The sequence below is a fragment of the Taudactylus pleione genome, unplaced genomic scaffold, assembly GCF_031769625.1.
Source record: "Taudactylus pleione unplaced genomic scaffold, aTauple2 ptg000342l, whole genome shotgun sequence".
Lineage (NCBI taxonomy): Eukaryota > Metazoa > Chordata > Amphibia > Anura > Myobatrachidae > Taudactylus > Taudactylus pleione.
In genome coordinates, this window is record NW_028284743.1 from 3,868,861 (window position 1) to 3,891,426 (window position 22,566).

Consider the following 22,566-nt stretch of genomic DNA (forward strand, 5'->3'; position numbering starts at 1 on the left):
TGATTGTATGAGAGTACTGTTTTAAACCTCAAGGTTGGGGGCTGGATTGTGTGTCATCAGGTGGGAGTGTTGTCCTACGGTACTGTAGTTGGGGATGATATTGTCTTTAGCTGTCTTACGGTTTTGTGATGCTGGGTTCAGCTTCTCTTTTTTACTGTCTAAAGGTAGAAGATCAGCCTAATTTATTGTATAGTGTGTAGGCATGAGCATTTCAGTGTTTCACTGATAAAATGGTAAAAAAATGTCCACAAACACATTCCTTTCACAATTCGATTGGTTGGCCAAAACAGAAAATCTCTGCCTCAATCTCCCGATATTAGTGTATTTGTGCATTCTTGATAATCTGCCCATATTTCCCACACTTTCTCATCACTATGTCATCCTCCTTGTGGGAGGACATATGCAAAATCAGTTAGTTCAAGGATTAGTTCTCTATATGGATGATTTTCTGTGTATGGGTTTCGCTAGGTCGGATTGTTGTGGAAATCTTTTGTTTTTCATATGAACGTTCTTTCAATTTGTGGTACTTGTGGCTGATGAAAAATCTAAAGGGGGTCACTCTCTTGTTTGTCCTTTCCTGAACTTAGAGTTTCCGAGTTAATCCAAGTCCCAGCTCGAATGTTTCCACAGGGCGCGGATCCTAAAATGAGGCAAAACATCATGTTCCTGGTGCCGCGTGTTTTGGATGATGTTCGGGTGCCATTTCACACAGGAGATCTGAGGGAGAGGGTGCGGGCACTGTGTTAGAACTTAGGAGGAAGAGGTTTAACTTGTGTTGTACTAATTTAGGTGCACTGTGTCATTTTGAAACTGTGGGCTGCAGAACCCAGAGGATCTAAATGCCAGAGGAGTGGAGTAGTCCGACTGGTGCTGGAGTACTGTGCTGTTGTGTGTTTGAGTAACTTAAAGCCAGTAAATGCAGGGTACTGTGTCATTTAAAAAATTCCATTAGGAGCATTGTGTTCTTCTTAAAGGAGCACTGTGTAATATAAAAAATGCCATTAAGAACATTGTGTTCTTAAAGGGGCACTATGTGGGCACTGTCATTTAAAAAAGAAGCCATTTAGGAGCAGTGTGTTGCTGTAAAAAAAATTTATCAAAACTTGTGTGTGTTCAGATTCAGACACTGTGTTAAAAAATAATGTTCAGTAGGTGCTGTGCCACCATTACTAGAAGCACTGTGAGTCAGAGTGTGTTGTAAAAAATAATGAAATTAATTACATTTGTGTGTGTGTTCAGGTACTGTGTTAAAAAAATGTTCAGTAGGTGCTGTGCACAATGTTAAAGTTAAAAACATCAACTCTAATAATAATGGGAAAGTTTGTTTCCAAAAAACATAAAGTAGCCAACATGCCATACACCACATGCAGTGGCAAGGAAGCCTCAGGCCATGGCCTTTATTTGCGAGTGGTGGTCTTGCTACTGTTTCATGCACTAGAATGCCTATTGTGGAAGCCAATGCCAAACACAGTCATGCATCTTCTTCTGTAACCTCACATGATGATGCAACACCTTGAGGTGTCAAATGTAAAACCAGCAAATCAATACAGAAAAAACACTAAGGCTGAAAAACAAACTGTGTTTTCACAAACTTCACAAATCCCTGAGGAGAGTCTAAGGGTGTACATGAGTGCTATGTGTGAATCTTACATTTTTGACATTGTAATCTTAGTGAACCCTCCTTCCACCATTTCTGCACCCTCTGCAACTGTGGGGATGAGCAGCATATGTAAAGATAGTGACACAGAAATTGAGGTTGCTACTGTGGAAGTGCAACAGGATGAGGGGATATGTGTGTATGTGATGCTTATTAGGATGTTGATGAAGATGATGTTTGTGTACATCAGCCACCAGTACATTTCTGACATTGTACTCTTAGTGAAGCCTCCTTTCCACCATTTCTGCACCCTCTGCAAATGTGGGGATGAGCAGCACATGTAAAGATGGCGATACAGAAACTGAGGATACTACTGTGGAAGTACAACAGGATGAGGGGAATATTTGTGTTTCTGATGCTAATTAGGATGTTGATGATGAAGATGTTTGTGTACATCAGCCACCAATAGCAGCAGTTCTTCCCCTCGATAAAAAAAAAGGCCATTGACATGCCTGGGCAAAAGACCAAAAAAAAATCTTTTGTGTTGAATTATTTTTACCCAAAACCTGACAACATTTGTTACTTCAGTTGCAGCGAGTTTATAGAAAGACTTGGAAAATTCTGAAAAATCTGCAAAAAATATACAAAGCAGTTCAGCATCAGCTAGTTCTCAACTCTTAGCTAGATTCCAGCACATGCAATCTCCATGGCCAACACCCTTATAAACAATCTCCTCATTAATGATCGGAGGTAGCTCTCCTGCATCCACTTTGCAAAGGATAACTGACTCATCCTCCATCCAGGATTCATCAGAAGAATCCTTGCGAGCTACACCTGCTGCTGCTGCTCCTAAGTGACTATTCATACCAGAAGGGGACCAGGAAGACTGGTAGTTTAAAAAAAACAATTGGCTGTGAAACAGTTAATTGCAAAAAGAAGCAAAAATGACAGCTGCCAACAAGTTGCACAGTGGATCACAGAAGTCATGATGACAGAGGCGGTTTAAGAGAGGAGGGGGCGCATGTGTTTGATTAATTAAAACATTCTTGATTTCTATGAGGTTGCATAGTTTATTAAACTGCTATCCTGACTGCTCCTGCTATGTCACAATGTTTCATAGATGGGCAATATTTGTTTAAACTGCCATGTGTTTAGTGTGTTTATGCTGCTGCTCTGTCACTTAGGTTAGCCAGCCTTTGGCTAATATTGGTGAGCTGGTCAAAATTGACTGGAATTGACTGGAAATTAATGTTATTAAGGTTAATAATACTGTAGGTTCAAAAACAGGCTCTAATTATATGATTTTAGTTGTTTTTAGAATAAAAAAAAAATCCTGATTCAAAACCAAACCATGACAATAAATTAGAACCAAAACCATAACACGGGGGTCTGCGCACATCTCTAATCTAGATTGTTATCTCTGTGCGGTCTAGCCACCTTCCTCAAGGCAAAGTGGTTAAATTGTGCAATTCCAATCCCTTTTAGGCCTCACAAACTTTGCATGTAGGGTCTTCCCCATGAGCATGTTTTTTTGCAGCAAGCTTGAGAGGTCCACGGCTGGGGTTGCCAAACCTTAGAAACCTTTAATCTAGCTATCATCTGAGATTATAAAGCACCTTTCTTTCCTTGAGGAAGTTAATTGCAGCTTTTCACAGATGAAGTGGGGTCATCAGGGCTACCTCAATGGATCCTGGTACGTGGCACCTTGGCTGGAAGAATGGATGTGGATGGGTCTAACTAGACATCTCCTGCTTTTAGAACTGTTCCTAATCATGATGGCCCTCTAAGATTGGGGTGAGTGCTTGTGTAATCACAGTATTATGCTTAGGTGTCAAACCCTGGTGTAGTACATGCCATGGATGCAATGTGTTGTTTGCTCAGCATGTGTCTTTGGTTGACAAAGCAATAACAACATAATATCTTGGTTTCAGTGGGCTATATTTATATTGTTGGCTCCTAAGGCAGATGCTGTTGGTGTGCTCTGCCCTTCTTATGTTTGGCAATTCATCAAGCCGGCATGGAAGGGTTAGCAGTGCGATCTATTTCCCCAGGCCCTCAGGGTATACTGTCAAGCTTGGGAAGAGTGGGAAGCTTTGTCCCCTGGCCAAAGACATGGAGGTAAGTGAAGGTAAGTGGAGACATTGCTCAATGCTTCATTTATTTGGCAGCTCTGTGGCAGTTTCAGAGAGGTGTTTTCTAGATATCTGGTGGGTAATTATTTTTCTAAATTCTAGGGCATTCTGACCTTTCCAGGAGTTTTCTTATTGTGAAGGTTGTTCCGCCTGATAGAAGGCATCCCATTGACGCTTAATTTCTTTCTGCTATCCTCCCAGCCATTGCGGACACTGAGCTTTCATTATTCGAGGAGCTTATGTTTAAATTTGCTTTTTTCCAAGTCTTTTCATGGGGCCTTCTGAGTTTCTGAGTTGGTTGCCTACTCCAAGCGGTTGTTGATTGCCCTTGTTGATTGCTTTAGAGTAGTTTTTGTAATTTGCAAACAAAATGTTCTTGGCCCTTTTTGACATAACCTTCAGGCTATGTCATGTAGAATTCTTCTATATCACCATTCAGAAAAGCAGTTTTGATGTCTTAGTTACATATTTATTAAGGCAGTTATGGCGATAAAGGTTCTGAAAGTACGCAATTGGTGCAAAAGTGGCATCATGGTCTTCACTATATTTATGAGACTAGCCCTTTGCCTCTAATCTTGCTTTAAATCTGTAAACTTTGCTTTCAGTGTCTTAAAAACCCATTTACTGTACATCCAATTGCATGTTTTCATATAGGTCACTCTGTAAGATCCCATGTCCCATATGGGCAATATTTGTTTAAACTGCCATGTGTTTAGTGTGTTTATGCTGCTGCTCTGTCACTTAGGTTAGCCAGCCTTTGGCTAATATTGGTGAGCTGGTCAAAATTGACTGGAATTGACTGGAAATTAATGTTATTAAGGTTAATAATACTGTAGGTTCAAAAACAGGCTCTAATTATATGATTTTAGTTGTTTTTAGAATAAAAAAAAAATCCTGATTCAAAACCAAACCATGACAATAAATTAGAACCAAAACCATAACACGGGGGTCTGCGCACATCTCTAATCTAGATTGTTATCTCTGTGCGGTCTAGCCACCTTCCTCAAGGCAAAGTGGTTAAATTGTGCAATTCCAATCCCTTTTAGGCCTCACAAACTTTGCATGTAGGGTCTTCCCCATGAGCATGTTTTTTTGCAGCAAGCTTGAGAGGTCCACGGCTGGGGTTGCCAAACCTTAGAAACCTTTAATCTAGCTATCATCTGAGATTATAAAGCACCTTTCTTTCCTTTAGGAAGTTAATTGCAGCTTTTCACAGATGAAGTGAGTTCATCAGGGCTACCTCAATGGATCCTGGTACGTGGCACCTTGGCTGGAAGAATGGATGTGGATGGGTCTAACTAGACATCTCCTGCTTTTAGAACTGTTCCTAATCATGATGGCCCTCTAAGATTGGGGTGAGTGCTTGTGTAATCACAGTATTATGCTTAGGTGTCAAACCCTGGTGTAGTACATGCCATGGATGCAATGTGTTGTTTAAAGCTCAGCATGTGTCTTTGGTTGACAAAGCAATAACTACATAATATCTTGGTTTCAGTGGGCTATATTTATATTGTTGGCTCCTAAGGCAGATGCTGTTGGTGTGCTCTGCCCTTCTTATGTTTGGCAATTCATCAAGCCGGCATGGAAGGGTTAGCAGTGCGATCTATTTCCCCAGGCCCTCAGGGTATACGGTCAAGCTTGGGAAGAGTGGGAAGCTTTGTCCCCTGGCCAAAGACATGGAGGTAAGTGAAGGTAAGTGGAGACATTGCTCAATGCTTCATTTATTTGGCAGCTCTGTGGCAGTTTCAGAGAGGTGTTTTCTAGATATCTGGTGGGTAATTATTTTTCTAAATTCTAGGGCATTCTGACCTTTCTAGGAGTTTTCTTATTGTGAAGGTTGTTCCGCCTGATAGAAGGCATCCCATTGACGCTTAATTTCTTTCTGCTATCCTCCCAGCCATTGCGGACACTGAGCTTTCATTATTCGAGGAGCTTATGTTTAAATTTGCTTTTTTCCAAGTCTTTTCATGGGGCCTTCTGAGTTTCTGAGTTGGTTGCCTACTCCAAGCGGTTGTTGATTGCCCTTGTTGATTGCTTTAGAGTAGTTTTTGTAATTTGCAAACAAAATGTTCTTGGCCCTTTTTGACATAACCTTCAGGCTATGTCATGTAGAATTCTTCTATATCACCATTCAGAAAAGCAGTTTTGATGTCTTAGTTACATATTTATTAAGGCAGTTATGGCGATAAAGGTTCTGAAAGTACGCAATTGGTGCAAAAGTGGCATCATGGTCTTCACTATATTTATGAGACTAGCCCTTTGCCTCTAATCTTGCTTTAAATCTGTAAACTTTGCTTTCAGTGTCTTAAAAACCCATTTACTGTACATCCAATTGCATGTTTTCATATAGGTCACTCTGTAAGATCCCATGTCCCATATGGGCAATATTTGTTTAAACTGCCATGTGTTTAGTGTGTTTATGCTGCTGCTCTGTCACTTAGGTTAGCCAGCCTTTGGCTAATATTGGTGAGCTGGTCAAAATTGACTGGAATTGACTGGAAATTAATGTTATTAAGGTTAATAATACTGTAGGTTCAAAAACAGGCTCTAATTATATGATTTTAGTTGTTTTTAGAATAAAAAAAAAATCCTGATTCAAAACCAAACCATGACAATAAATTAGAACCAAAACCATAACACGGGGGTCTGCGCACATCTCTAATCTAGGTTGTTATCTCTGTGCTGTCTAGCCACCTTCCTCAAGGCAAAGTGGTTAAATTGTGCAATTCCAATCCCTTTTAGGCCTCACAAACTTTGCATGTAGGGTCTTCCCCATGAGCATGTTTTTTTGCAGCAAGCTTGAGAGGTCCACGGCTGGGGTTGCCAAACCTTAGAAACCTTTAATCTAGCTATCATCTGAGATTATAAAGCACCTTTCTTTCCTTGAGGAAGTTAATTGCAGCTTTTCACAGATGAAGTGGGGTCATCAGGGCTACCTCAATGGATCCTGGTACGTGGCACCTTGGCTGGAAGAATGGATGTGGATGGGTCTAACTAGACATCTCCTGCTTTTAGAACTGTTCCTAATCATGATGGCCCTCTAAGATTGGGGTGAGTGCTTGTGTAATCACAGTATTATGCTTAGGTGTCAAACCCTGGTGTAGTACATGCCATGGATGCAATGTGTTGTTTAAAGCTCAGCATGTGTCTTTGGTTGACAAAGCAATAACAACATAATATCTTGGTTTCAGTGGGCTATATTTATATTGTTGGCTCCTAAGGCAGATGCTGTTGGTGTGCTCTGCCCTTCTTATGTTTGGCAATTCATCAAGCCGGCATGGAAGGGTTAGCAGTGCGATCTATTTCCCCAGGCCATCAGGGTATACTGTCAAGCTTGGGAAGAGTGGGAAGCTTTGTCCCCTGGCCAAAGACATGGAGGTAAGTGAAGGTAAGTGGAGACATTGCTCAATGCTTCATTTATTTGGCAGCTCTGTGGCAGTTTCAGAGAGGTGTTTTCTAGATATCTGGTGGGTAATTATTTTTCTAAATTCTAGAGCATTCTGACCTTTCTAGGAGTTTTCTTATTGTGAAGGTTGTTCCACCTGATAGAAGGCATCCCATCGACGCTTAATTTCTTTCTGCTAACCTCCCAGCCATTGCGGACACTGAGCTTTCATTATTCGAGGAGCTTATGTTTAAATTTGCTTTTTTCAAAGTCTTTTCATGGGGCCTTCTGAGTTTCTGAGTTGGTTGCCTACTCCAAGCGGTTGTTGATTGCCCTTGTTGATTGCTTTAGAGTAGTTTTTGTAATTTGCAAACAAAATGTTCTTGGCCCTTTTTGACATAACCTTCAGGCTATGTCATGTAGAATTCTTCTATATCACCATTCAGAAAAGCAGTTTTGATGTCTTAGTTACATATTTATTAAGGCAGTTATGGCGATAAAGGTTCTGAAAGTACGCAATTGGTGCAAAAGTGGCATCATGGTCTTCACTATATTTATGAGACTAGCCCTTTGCCTCTAATCTTGCTTTAAATCTGTAAACTTTGCTTTCAGTGTCTTAAAAACCCATTTACTGTACATCCAATTGCATGTTTTCATATAGGTCACTCTGTAAGATCCCATGTCTGGCACTGTTTGAGAGATTCCATCTCTTCATCAGCAGTTTCAATACATTATTATCATGGGTAGCCAGTTTCTTTCAGGATTCTGGCTCACGTTGCTGTGTTGTCCGAGCAATATAAGATAACTGCTTTGAAAGTATACCATTCCACATAGCAGATCTCCTGAATGAAGAAAAAGGTGATCTTCCCTCTTCAACAGTAACTGGATAACCCATAGTAACTTAAATTTAATTTTCATATTCCCCTGGGAGTGGTGGTTTTTGAACTTCTTCCTCCAGCTGTTCTGCTAGTGGACAGATGTGTCCTCATACATCTAGCCTCAATACACCATGCAGAGCGAGATGCCTGGCATAAATAAACTAAACCAAGTGCTGTAGAGTCTTTTTCATGTGTTTTTTGCTAGAATGTGCATCTTAGTAGCAACAAAAACACTTCACGAGACTGCAATGATTAATTTGATATATGACAGTATATCTGTGTGTAGATTGATTCTGAATCTGTACAATAGAATTTGCATGGAAAAAAGTTGCGGCAGCTGCATCATAGCTCTTTCTATACAGATTCAGACTTGGGGGTCTAGGTATTAATAATTGTGGCACTGTTGCTATGTATGGATGGATGAAATGAAAAAAGCCAGGCAGAAAGGGTTGGGGGTCAAATCTTTTATTGGAGAAGTCACAGTGCTGCTCCTGATGGGTCCGGGGCAGAGCAGGGGTGTGGGAGGGGTGAGACTCCGGGTGGGGAAGTTGGTGGACCCTCTCAGGGGGCTTCTTGACGTGCAGTTCAGTGACCAGCACATATCCCCTGCTGGACCTATGGTCTAACATTCTGTGGAATCTCACTGAGTGGGTATGGGAGCTGGATGAGTGGGGCACCGAGGCGGCATTCCATGTGGTGAAGGGATAGTCTCGGAGTACTTACCTACTGGTAGGATTTTTGGTAGGTGGTGTGTCGACGTTGCAGCCGTGTGGTAGGATGATGCTTGTAATGGTGGTAAGTTGCGAAAGTCAATTGGAATGCAGGTCATGCTGTGGGCTGTAGGGCTGCTTGTTGCTGGAGGTCACCGGACCTGTGGTGGTGGGCGACCACTGTGCGTTGTTCATGGTGGTTTGTCCCCCTTGCTGGTGTGTGCACTGCTAGGCTGGAGGGGGGTACTGCTGGGAGAGCGACTCCTGCATGGCAATGCCGGGGGGTGACCAACTGGCGGAGGGTGGTCTGCCCGGGACTTTCGAGGTAGAGGTGCACTCGTGGGGAGGTTGGTGTGGTCGGTCACTGGAGGTGTGAACGGTGGCCAGCCGGAGTGCATCCTGGTGCTTTGTGGGGGGCGGCTGTGATCACCGGCGGTTCCTGGTGGAGATGGGGAACATCGGAGGATCAGGCATGGTATCATGGGGTGAATGGGTGGTGTCTCCAATGTGTATCGGCAGCGTGCTGCCTTCTTTATGGAGGTTGTAAGTATACAATGCTAGTGGAGGTGTTAAATCCTCTCTTCTGGAAGTGGGTGTGTGGTCAGGTGATCTGTGGGGCCAATCATGAGGGAGATGGTGAGTGGTAATAATGTGCTGCTGGTGTGTGTGGACGAGTGTGACTGCTGTAATAATGTGCTGTAGATGTGTAGGGACAGTGAGAGGCTGCTGTAATAATGTGCTGCAGGTGTGTAGGGATGGTGGATGGCTGCGGTGCTGTGTGAAATAAAGTACAGCCAAAAGCGATGGGGGGCTTGGTGGGTGTGTATGTAGATTGGCGTGTGTTAATGTGTTGGGTCATGTGCTGCAACAGCGGGTCGGGGTTCCCTGGTGAGTGACGTAACGTGATTGACGTTTTGCGATTTGTGTGCGGGCAGAACGGGAGTTCCTGTTAGGTGTAAACCTGTCAAGGGGTTGCTGGGTTGGTGCACGGGGAGACCCAGGGAGGGGGACAATAGATGTTATGGGTGGTGGAGAATGGTGTTGGTGTGGTCTGTCAGCGGGGATGGACGCGACTGTGGTGGCATCTGGGGGACGTTTTAGTCTTGGCGTGTGGGGAATGTACATGGGTGGGCTGTGTGCGGGTGTGTGGGCATGGTCGTGTACCAGGCGTGTGTTGGTGCATGCGATGAATGGAAGGGGCGAGGTATGTGGTGTGCGGGGGTGTACGAAGTGCTGTGTGTGCGGGTGTGTGTTATGAATAAATAGGTGTTGGGGGGTGTGTCAGGGGTGGGTGCCATTGTAGGTGTGTAGTGTTTGGTGAAATGTGGAGTCCAATTGAACCCCCGGGGTGATGTTGTGGGTGGCGGATGTTATGGGTGGCGGGTGTAGACCGACGGACAGGGGCGTGGTTAATGCTGGTTGGTGATGTTTGTGTGTGCTGTGTGGAGCGTGGTGACTGGTGTTGTAAGTGTGACATTGGTGGCATAGGGGACATGACCTTGGTCATGTCGTGGAGGTGGTGGGGGTGGTGGCCTGGGGCTGATGAGGAGTAGTTGTGTAATCGTGTCATATAAGGGTGGCAAGGATGTTTGTGTGTTGTGGGGCAGTATGTGTTATGTGTGATGTTAGGCGAGTGTGGGTATGCGGTGTGGTGTGTGTAAGGGAGTATGTGTGATGTCTGGAGAGTATGGGGTGGGGGGTGTCTGTTTTGATAGGTATCTGCTTATTCTGCATGCGAATGCATTTATTAGCATATACTCACAGTGGATGGGTGCGTCTGCATCCGTGCATTCCTTGCAGAATCAGGCACTCTAATGTTAGTTCATCATATGGTCTAACATCAAGTGCTGTTACAAGTGTCTCATAGCTGTCTGGGAGACCATTGAGTAGCATGACTGCTATATGAAAGTCTTTATTTCTTCTCCTATGTAGCATCAACTTTTTCTAGCATACAGATGTGGCCACATACAGTACATCTTACCTCCGTGCACTACAAGTCGGGTTAAACATAATACATGAGCACAGCATGATTCAGTATCGATGAGCGTATTTTTGTGCAACTTTTTACCTTCAAATGCATCTGCTGATTCAAATGATATGTGGCATGCCTATATTCTGTGTGCAACTGCAGATGTATTTGCATGCAAAATACTACGTTACAGTGTCAGTGGCTGTGACACTGTAACGTAGCATTTTGCACGTAGTTAGAGCCGCAGTAGTACACAGAATATAGGCATGCCACATATAATTTTAATCAGCAGAAGATGCTTGTGCATGCTATTCATATCGCTTTGTGAATAAGATGAAAGTAAAAACTTGCATGGAAAGATGCTTGGCTCTAGCGAGTCACACCATGGCATGGCGTGACTAGAAGAGCATCTGCTGATTCAAATGATATTGCTTAAATTAGCTCTCTCATGCACTATCTGCAGCATACACCAAATTTCTTTTGCAGTATCAGTGGGAAACATTTATCAAAGCTTTAAGCGAGATAAAGTGGAAAGAGATAAAGGCCCTCATTCAGAGCCGCTCGTAAGCGGCAGTACGCTCGTTCCGAGCGATATTTGCACATCTGCACATGCGTACGCAGCTTGGGCTTTACTGCGTGCTATGAGGTTAGCAATTCCTGAGTAAGGTCAGACCTTGTGCAAGTGTGCGTGAGGCTGCGATGGTACTCGATGTTACCGATGGTTTTGCAGACTTGCACAGTATTACGGATGTGTATAAGGTAAAGTTGGCGCCCTTATGTTTGGCTGCAACAGCATTGTGAATGCAATCATTAGCATATTTTGGCAGTGAGACTGCGTGTGTAATCGCATGCAGTCTCACTGCGATTTGTTGGTACTTTATCTCTCTCCACTTTATCTATCTCCGAAGTTTTGTACATCTACCCCACAGTTACATATATGTACAATGAGAGATATTTAGTCAGGGCTTTCTGGGCTTTCACTGTGGTTCTAACTTTTACAGCTTTTCTTTCTTTTCTTTCTGCAGTCTTGGGCCCATAACCTGTTATTAGATACACTATAAAGGAACACCAAAAAGTATAATCAAACAGGATCTCTTTATTTCTGTGTAATCAGCATCCAACACATGCAAACCTTAGTGTGCTGCTTCAACATGAAGGAAGGGAAAAAAGGAACACCTTCTATATCAGAGTCTGCATGAACACATTCCCTAGCTACACGTCTAACATTAATGAATATGAATGTGTTGTCTTTTGAAAAGTTGAGGAAGATGTTGATTGTGTCCAAGTGAAACAGCCACCGGGCATGCCCATGATAAGTGCATTATCAGTCCTGGACAAAAGACTTAAAAAAGACACTTCTAACATCTGGAAAAAATTTACCCCAACCCAGACATACTTGAAATGCCATCTGAAGCTCTTGCCATGCCAATGTTAGTAGAAGTACAGTACATTTGCAGTAACTTCATTCAAGTGGTTCATCAAAAGGTGGAAAAACATATATAGTAACAAGTAGTCCAACATCAGCTACAAGTAGAATGAACAGATGGGCAGACACCTCATGCAAACCTTATGTGTGCATTACATATTGCAAAATTCAACATGTGCCATGCTTTGCACACACAAAAATTTAGTTGTTTAGACTTTCATAAAAAATGAGAGGTCTGTGCAGGAAATGCTGCCTGTAACATTACTGGGCATTTGTGGCATTTAGTGATCGCATCAGCAGCTGAAAATTAAGTACAAACTAACATGCCACCAAGTGAAGCAAGTGGTAGTAACTCCACACTATATTTAAGCTTTAACCAGTAGAGGAACAGCAACAGGCTATCAGAAGCTGAACATCAAGCCATGATATACAGTAAGGCGAGGAGGCACATATTACCTTACTGCAGCACACTGGGGAATGTTTTCAGGTTTTATGTAAGCTAAGAAGTTCTAAAACCAATTTGAAGTATAATAAAAGAAGTGAGTTAAGACACTGCCAGTAACACCCCTAATCAACTACTGTAAAAGGAACTAGGGAATCTATAGAAATAGATCAAAGTATGAGATTCCACTAAATAATAAATCATGTATTGTATATTTTTCTCATTAAGACTGGATGAGGCAGATGGCAGTGTACGGTGGTATTGGGAGTTAGCTATAGTAGGTTAGACAGAAGAGATTAGGGAAAGAGCGGTTCTCATGGAGGTAGAGAAAATATCATAAAATACTCCTTTTAGATTCCTTTGTAGGTTGTATCTGAGCTGTTGAAAACAAAGACAAATATTCAGAATCATAATACAAAGGTATATTTTATTTGTGTTTCATTTTATTCTAAACCTTTACATGGCAACATTGACCATATTTTGTTACCTAATAGAGTAGAGTAGCATCATATGTCATCCTTCACTTTCCTATATCATCTTGCACTTCTTGACATTTAATAATACCTTAATAACATAAAATGCACAGTCCAAAATTGGGGTCATTTACACTTGGACATTTTCATTTGTGTCAAAAACATACATATAAACTTATTTTTGCTATGAATGACACTAAGGGGTAAATTAACTAAGATGGGAGTTCTATTAAGAAGTGATGTTGCCCATAGCAACCAATCAGATTCCAGGAATTATCTTCTAAAAGGTGTTAGATAAATGAGAAGTAGAATCTGATTGGTTGCTATGGGCAACATCACTTCTTAATAGAACTCCCATCTTAGTAAATTTACCCCTAATCATCTTGTGATAAGCCGTTAGACCATTACCTATAACAGCTGCCTTTCCCATAAAGGCAGGTATCTTTACCGATGGTGTTTAGATTCCACCAGGACATCAGTTTGAGTAGTAATGGCTTATAAATGGTTACTATAATTTTAATGGTGGATAAAGGGCACATTTAGTGCCCTAACCCATCTTTATAATCCGCATGTTTTCCGTATTGCAGTGTAATATTGTCTTGTGATCACCTGACAATAAGGGGTACATTTACTAAGATAGGAGTTCTATAAAGAAGTGATGTTGCCCATAGCAACCAATCAGATTCTACTTCTCATTTATATAGCACCTTCTAGAAGATAATACCTGGAATCTGTTTGGTTGCTATGGGCAACATCACTTCTTAATAGAACTCCCATCTTAGTAAATTTACACCTAAGTACCAAAAAGCCCAAATATTTGAGAGAGGGAATATGGGTGTGTCTTAATAAATGAAAGTTTATATTAGGGAGAACTTTCCCCATCCCTGGAATCCCTGATATTTCTGTAGTGTAGGGTATATTGCATGGCGATCAGTGTGACTTCTATGGGGGCACCTCGATTTAAATATCCTATGCTTGTGCAGCCTTTCCATTCCCCTTTCTGCCTCTCCAGGGATATGCAAAAATCATGACATGAAGGTTTGCACATGTACAGTACAAGAATGCATATTTTATGGAAGCTAATAACTGACATGCGACAAACTTTAAATGTAATTTGACTGAATTATTTTTAAAGTAATGTAAACAAAATGGAAGAAATCTGCTCTCACTTCATAGATCCCCTGAGATGGACTCCTAATCTACGTTAGTTCTGCCTGTGGGTTTTCACCACAAATACATTTCCAAATTTAAATATAATAGAAGCAGATCATAAGATCCCCGTAGCCCATCCATGAACATTAGGTTAAGAAAGCACATAAAGAGTTAAAGATAACTGATCAGTTTAAAAGAGCTCTAGTGGTTGAATGAGTAGCATTTATAATGTAATATATTAACATTGCCTTTCCTCCTCCGCTCCTTGTCGTTTTTCGAGTAGCCAGCTTTTTGTAGCTTTAATTTGATTTTTCAGATAACATCCCTGTTACAGAAAACATGACTGAGGTAAGCAAATAGATAATCAGAAAAAGAAAATCTTCGACTTTAGCGAAGAATAAATACTACTTATCCAGATAAAGTCAACCAGACTGCTGAGACCTGAAGCATGCCCTTTCATTCAATTGAAAACCTTTTGTGCATTATAAAAGGCCATGTGGATTTTCAAACCATTGTTGTATGCACCAATTCTAACTTCAATAAAAATCCCATCCACAACAGCTGTATAGAGCCAGTAACCACATATATGTACATAACTGAGGTGGATTCAATCTACTTTTGGGTTTTGAATATACTAAAATGTTTGTGGTTAGTTGCACAGATGACTGTTAAAGATAGATATTTTGGATGAAGGCATGTACTTATATAGGTTACAAATTACAGATTGGTCGATGTGATTGTATGAGATCTGATTGTGTAAGATCTGATTGTATGCTATTGTGATTCATAATATTGCACCATTCCTTGGGCTTGTTCTGTTCTGCATTCCAATAGGATAACTTTGGTGACCCTGCAGAAACCACCACACCGTGTGGTTATGGAATATCATTAATAAAGTTCTTATTTTAAATATACTTTAAGTATATTTATAATATTACATAACTATATATTGATGTTTAGTCTTATTTTAATCAGCATTTAATTTGTAGCGTATTATAGGTAAATACTGCATCCCTGTTGTAAACATAAATGTAACATTATTGGTATAATGTTTTAGATCCTGTTTATGTATAGTTAAGCAATGTAATGTGCTTAACCTGAAACTTAAACTTCCCCCTCTCCAATGATACTGTGAGACAAAGGATTTCCAGAATGGGATAGTTTTGGTGTGACCCTCAGGCTAATGAAGATCCGGCTGTTCACACACAAAGAAGAAAGAACTGACCTATCCGACGTCGAGTATATACAGATCCCTGCCTGTATCCAATGATCTTAGGCCCTCAATCAGAGCCGCTCGTTAACAGCAGAACGCACATTGCGTTCCGATGTTGAGAAAGCGTGCATGCATCGGTGTAACACTGCGCATGTGCGTACGGCATATTGCGAGTTTTTTTTGTCTCGTTCGTCAAATTGCGTACAGGAAGTGACATGTCAAATGTGATTGACAGAACAGGGCATTTTTGGGCGTTGACGGGGGTGGAGATGGAAAAACGCAGGCGTGGCGAGGCGTTTTTTGGGCATACATACATTATCTGATGCGACGTCAAATGTGTTCGTACCAAGTCATACGTCACTGGATGATCCTCTTTCCGTTCAAACTGTTCGCACAGCTTGGGATCTGGATTACTCGACCACATTGGCGATGGCCTTCTCCTCCGTCCCGGCCCTCCATGATGTTTCATCGATTAATCACGGCTTGTCAGAAAAACAATCAGTTTTGTATTGAAAACCAGCTTGTAATGTGTTTTGCAAACAGTTTTTTTGGTTAGCACAAAACCGTACGCAGGTGGAAATCATAGCAGGTAAATTTCAGGTTTACACAATCAATTCTCGTACATTTGTTGGTCTTTTTTTTGGGGTTGATATTTGGTTTTTGTGCTATTCTAACAATAATGTCATCATGTTTGTGTGTATTATTCCAATTTGAATTTGTCGGCCGAATTTGCATCCTTATGTAAATTTTAAAGTGTTCCTTAAAGTGCCCTTTTTTTTAATTCAACTTTTAATTTTTTGGGTTCTCGTTTTTGCCTTGTGGGCCAGGATTAAATGTAAACCATTTCTAAAATAATGTCAGAATACAATGTCGAACATTTTTTGACAATTTATTGGAAAATAATATCAATTTCTGGCACATTTTTGGCCCAAACATTTTTGGCAGTGTTATTCCTACAAAAAATATAATTTGTGCAAACATAAAAGGTATGGAAACTTAAATAAAAAAATTAAAAACAATTCACAAGAAAGGATAGGGAAGTTTTGGCCAGAAAGGAATATGGGGCAAGCACAGAAGGAGTGTGGGAAAAGTAGCCAGTGCTGTCAACAATTTTTCCCCCGTTTGGCTGGGGGAGGGAGGGCGCCAGCCCGGGTCCGGGATGTCATCGGGCTGGCCTGTCCAGAGGCAGATGTTGTGGCCTCTGGACTAGGCACAGGGCTAGGCACATTTGGAGGATTGCCTGATGTTGTGTCAGAGGTGGAGGATCCTGATGTTCCGGCAGGAAGGGAGGTCGGCTCCACCATGTGCTGGCGAACAAGCTGCTCCAGGGCATTGGTGATGCGGATGTTGGCCCTGGTATTTTCCTCCAGGGCCTGACCAATGGTCACGTTGGCCGCAGCATTTTGCTCTAGGGCTTCAGCCACCTGTACCAGACTGGCGTCCATCCTCTGCAGAATCTCCGTATGGAAATCCGATTTAAAATTGAGTTCTGTGAGGAGGGACACTGCCTGCGAGGGGGATTGCCCTGGACTGGCTTCTGCAAGGTCCTCAGCCGGATGTACTCGTTCCTCCCCTGCAGAGCCAGCAGAAATTCTGCGGCCAAGGCTCCCCTCTGGAGCAGACTCATCCGCCTGTGTCTCTGTTTGAAAAATGAGAAAAGACTCACATTAGAATCTACATATTGGCACAATAACATTTCAGAGTTGGTGACATCACAATATTTACCTGGGACAACATGAGGAGCCGCAAAGTCTGGCATGTCCGTATCCATGTTGGACACGCCAAACACCTCCACAGCCTGCACACACCCCTGTGCCAGCTCTTCTAAATCATTCAACTCCAATGACACAGGGGTGGGACCCCCACCTGTCCCCCTTGCATGCCTAGCCCTGTCCGCCATTTTTTGTTTCAGGCGATATTTGAAGTCGCTCCATCTGTGGGTGAAAAAGGAACCGCCGTTTGACATCCCGGGCTAGACGGACATAATCACCCACCCTATTGACAGCACTGGCTATCTCCTCCCACATTTTCCACTTCTGGCTTACGCCCATATTCCTGTCTGCCTGTGGCAGGATGTCCACACACTTCTGTACCAAAACCTCCATCTCCTTTCTTGTGAATTGTGGCTGCCTTTTTTTTTCCCCTGCTTTGGCCGGAATACTGGGCCCAGCAGCCTCTTCCAAGTCATCCTCCTCACCTATTTGTTTAAACGTTGAGAAATTTAAGCTTGACAACTTTCACTATATTATGTTTCAAAATAATCCTTGTTTGGAAATGCATGAAATACTTACCGGCAGACTCTTGGCCATTGTTTCCCTGGTCTGTAGCCATTTGTTATCTCCCAACAAGAAATACACCAGATTTTTTTTGGGGGGTCATGACGTATTTATACATGCGCCCTTATTTTTCGTCCGCATCATTCATTCTTTTAAAAGGCCGATTCAGATGCCTCCACCGCTCTGGTGGCGAGCTCATGTATTTGCCGGATATGGTTTCGAAAATTGTGGTCCTGTGTGGGATATTTCACAACATCGCCATAAGGAGTGGTGTCCCAATGCAGCCAGAGGATGCCTTGCCTGAGGATGGCCCCCCCGAGGTTGGTCGGAGGTCAGTATGTGGGGGGGCCATACGCGATGATGTGGTGGCCAGATGTTTTAGGTAATTATTGGCAACACAAAAGTTTTTAGGCACAATGTGGTAAGGATTTTTGGAGAACATCTAATTAATTTGTTTTTTGTTTCCCATCTTCTGTTTGATTTCATAATCTTTTGGACTCAAACGATGACTACTTCCTGCTACCCAAAAAAAACCTTCATGGGGACACATTGGATATATATTCTGGAACCCATATTGCAACGCAACATTTGTGGAATCATGTTGGCATGCTCCTTCGTCAACCAGTTCTTGATTTTTCATTTCATTTTTCATATGGTGTTTGATGGGTTGTATTTTTGGTTTTCACTGTGTGAATTGTTTGTGAGTCAACACTTTGTTTTTTTAGTTATGTTGTGAATAAATGTTTTGAGAGTGTAATTTTGGAAATTTTATTGCCCCTTACAAGCAAGTGTAACCAGGTTCACCCACGTTAAAATTTATTAAGGGTTAATCCTGTAATGACGCAATTTGATCTAAATTTAAATATGCTTCCTGGGTCAAAACCAACACCAAAAGGAATTCTGTACAATCAGTAGGCTTTGTAATCTCGGCCTAAGCAGGTTGCCCCCCAAATTGGAACATGTAAAATGTAGTAATATATAAATTGTCACACACAAAAAAAGGCCAAGCAGATTGTTACTGTTAGGTGTTTCATGTGCCTGTTTCCCTAAAAAATACAACACACAATCTTAGTGACATTAATTGCAAATACTTGCTGGAAGAGTCTACTTATGTCAGTGTAAACAATCTAAGATTTGGAGACAAGGCATGAGACAGAATGTTAAGTTTAAATTTTGAATGAATACAACTATTTTTTGTAAAAAAAAAACAATTAGAGGATCACAGACATATGGTCAAGGACCACCAGCAGGCCGATGACGTAGCCCCGCATCCTTTCTCCGCATCCGGCTAAGTCCGCCAAACGCCTCTGTTCCTCTGTGGGTTAGAAAAGTGTAGGGCTTAATACATAATTAATGAAACCCCATGAAAAAACAAGCCAAACAAAGCTATCCAAAAATGACAATATTGTGACCCAAAGCACATTTAACCCAAAAAATCCAAGGACCCAAAAATGGACAACCAAAAAATTGCCAAAAAACAACATCAGATTCTGACAGGTGGGATATGTGTATGGGGAAATCAGCAGTAAAAGGTAAAGACAAACAGAAATCTACACCAAATTCTGACAAACCAAAAAAAAAAAAAAGCACAGACACAGGATTACATACAAACATTTTTTATATAAAAAAAAAACAAAAAAAAAACATACCGTTCAAAATCACGCCCAGGCCAGAAGCAACTCCCTCGTCCTCCTCGGAGGTGCCAACATTCCCCAATGAGGTGGGAGGGGTGATTTGGGATTCAGGGGAGGGGGTAGTTACGAGAGGGGTGGTTGGAGGGGAGGGGGAAATTGGGATGGAGGGGAAGGAGCCCCGACACATTTTCCACAGGGTCTGTGCAGGCTGGGGAGAAGGGGGAAATAAGGGAATTTTGGGGTGTGGAGGTTTGGCTGGGGGTTGGGGAGAGGGGCCGAGAGCGCCGTCTTTGACGGCGATGACGCCGTAGTCTTCGCTCTGCCCCTAAAAGATGGGAAACAAATTGTGGTTATTTTCGACCCTGACCTTGTTAAACGCTAATTTTTGACAACACAAATATGTAAACATGCACATGCAGATATGAGTACAAAGAATAAATAGGCCATACATGAAAACATGCACATGCAGATATGAGTACAAAGAATAAATAGGACATACATGAAAACATGCACATGCAGATAGGGCCACAAAGATACACATGAAAACCACATTCACAAAAACTTACTTTCCGCGATCTGCATGCGAAAGCATGCCAGCAAGCGGGGCGTCCGCCGTTGCAGGTAGGACCACCTGCGCTCCAGCTGGCCGATCTGGCGGTGTGAGCCGAAGGAACGCAGGCGGCCACGTACCTCCGCATATGCGGAACGCTTTTCCCTATTGGTGATGGGGGGAGGCTGGCTGGTGATCCGCCTGTCCATCACCTCGGTTAACACCATCAGCTCGCGCCTGGTGAATGCCGAGGCTCTCATGATGGCAATGGTGTCTTTTATAAAAATCTATTTTAATAAAGACCCGAAAATAAATTTGATTGGCTAATGTATTTGGGTAATTAACAGGACAAATTCTATTGGTTAGTGTATGAGTCATGTGTTCGACAGGGCCACAAATCTTTTGCGAGTTATGATAGGCTTGATGCAGTGACATGCGTAAGCAAATTTAAATAAAGAAATGAACCCAGTAAAATATGCGTGGTTAAAAACAAAGAAAACAAATGTTTAATTGGCTCAAACATGTATTTTGACAAATAAAAGCGAATGTTTAAGCCGTACGTATTCTGCGGGTAAACACAAACACGGACAAGAGTAAAGTTTATTGCATTGCCAAAAAAAAAAAAGACCAATTAAGATAATTGATATATTGATTGGCATGATACGATTGAGGGAGGTAGGCAGAATAAAGGAGCAGGTAATCGGAATCTGATAGGCCCACTTCCGGTTTGTACTTGTGCGTGCGTTCCCTGCAAACCACATTGGGGATGTACGCTCGCTATTTGGCACGCTCGTTAGTTAGAGGGGTTGGTAGAGTTTGGGGAGGATGTTTAGATGCATTCGAAATTAGGAGCGAGTGCTTGAATTAACATATGTCTGTACATACGCCGAACGTACGAACGGCCACTTGCGTCCGGGTCTGAATGAGGGCCTTATTCCCTAAGGACTATTTGAATGTGAACTTATAAATTGAACTGCAGTGACTGTTGGAAGTCAGTGCATTCAGAATTGAAGGCTTGTATTGGTGCCAATCGCGATTGCGCATTGTAAGGGGCGGTACGCTATTTATTTCTGTTTGCAAATAAATCCTTTGGACTTTGGAACTCCAAGTGAGCTGAGCAGACTTCACATTTATTTACCTTTGATATGACTTAGGGCCTAATTCAATGATTTATGCAAACCAGATGATTTACCTACATCTCCGATGATTGTCGTACTGCGCTTGCTCAGGATCTGTAATAAACATGTACAGGTCTGTGTCTGCGATGACGGTCACAGTGCCCCCAAAGCTACAGCATGATTGACATGCTGCAGCTGTTTGGGGGTGGGGAAGGGGTGGTAACGGCCAGTGTTAGAGTAAACCGAGGTGTGTCTGCCCCATTTTCTGGGTACGCTGAAGCCAGTGGCTGCATCCTTTCATGCAACTTCATTGGCTTCAGCAGCATTAATTACCCAGTCATTCTAAGTAACCTGAGCGTTACTTAGAAGACTGATGTTTACACAGCTGAACTGATGTGTCTTCAGATGCAGCAGCTGATTAGAGAAGCCGTCAGGAGGTGTCTATTTACAAAGACGGCTCCTATGGTGTTAGCATATTTCTGCACAGCCGCTAAATACAATGATGCAGCACCTGTAGCTACAGCGTCTATCTCCTAATCAGGCCCCTAGTATGCTGATCACATACATTTATAGATATTTCTTATAATTAGAAGACTAGTGTCTGCTATGTAGTACAGTTGCCTTAGTTTTGGGAGTACATTGACAAATTCATTTAGACAGTTTTGTGTCCTTGTATGCCCTGTGGCTTGTGACTCCGGTGTGCATGGGGCTGAAAACTTTTTAAAAACATCCAAAATGTTATCTAATAGAATGTTTAAACTACTAAATAGCTTATACCAATTTCTCTCAACTTGGAGACAAAAAGTTCACTCTGAAAAAAAATGGCACAACATTGTCTTCTAAAGTATTATTTGCCTCGTCGCCCTTGTTTAGTTTTTGTTATTACTCAGTTTTAACTTGCTGGATCAAGATAAAACAAAGTGCAGGTTATTTCTAGGAGTTTCCACTACAAAATGAAACAGTTTTCATGAAAATCATATATAATATATATATATAATCAATTGTCCTGATTGACTCATCAATGCCCAGCCCAAACCCCTTGACCTTTAAACATGAAAATCGGAGAGTATATAACTTTCATGACGTAGGTATCCACTAAGGAAGGATTTTTTAAATTCGATTCCTAAGGGGGTGAAAAGGGATAAAATGTTTCTTCCCTCTCTGCAATGTCCTGACTGACTCATTGTGGCTGCAGCACAGTTCTATATTCAAACACCAACTGTCAGAGACGTAGCCATAGACTTTTTGGTGCCCTGTGCCAGAAAGAGCATTGCCCCCCCATTTTTCAAACAGGGACTTTAGATAGTGCACCTGACAAAGGCCTATGGCCTCAGAGGGAAGGGCCAGGAAAGAGATAGGGGAGTCCAGGCCATGGCACAGGTCGCACTACCCTAGTTACGGCGCCCTGCCAACTGTCACCACAAGTGCTGTCCAACATCACTGGCAGTTGGTGTTACTACACAGGTATGGGAGGGGAATGTGTTAGTACAGATGTGAAGGATGAAATGTGTTACTACTCAGATGAGGGAGGGGAATGTATTACTATAGAGGTGAGGGAAGGGAATGTGTTACTATGCAGGAATGGAAGTGGAATGTGTTACTACAAAGGTG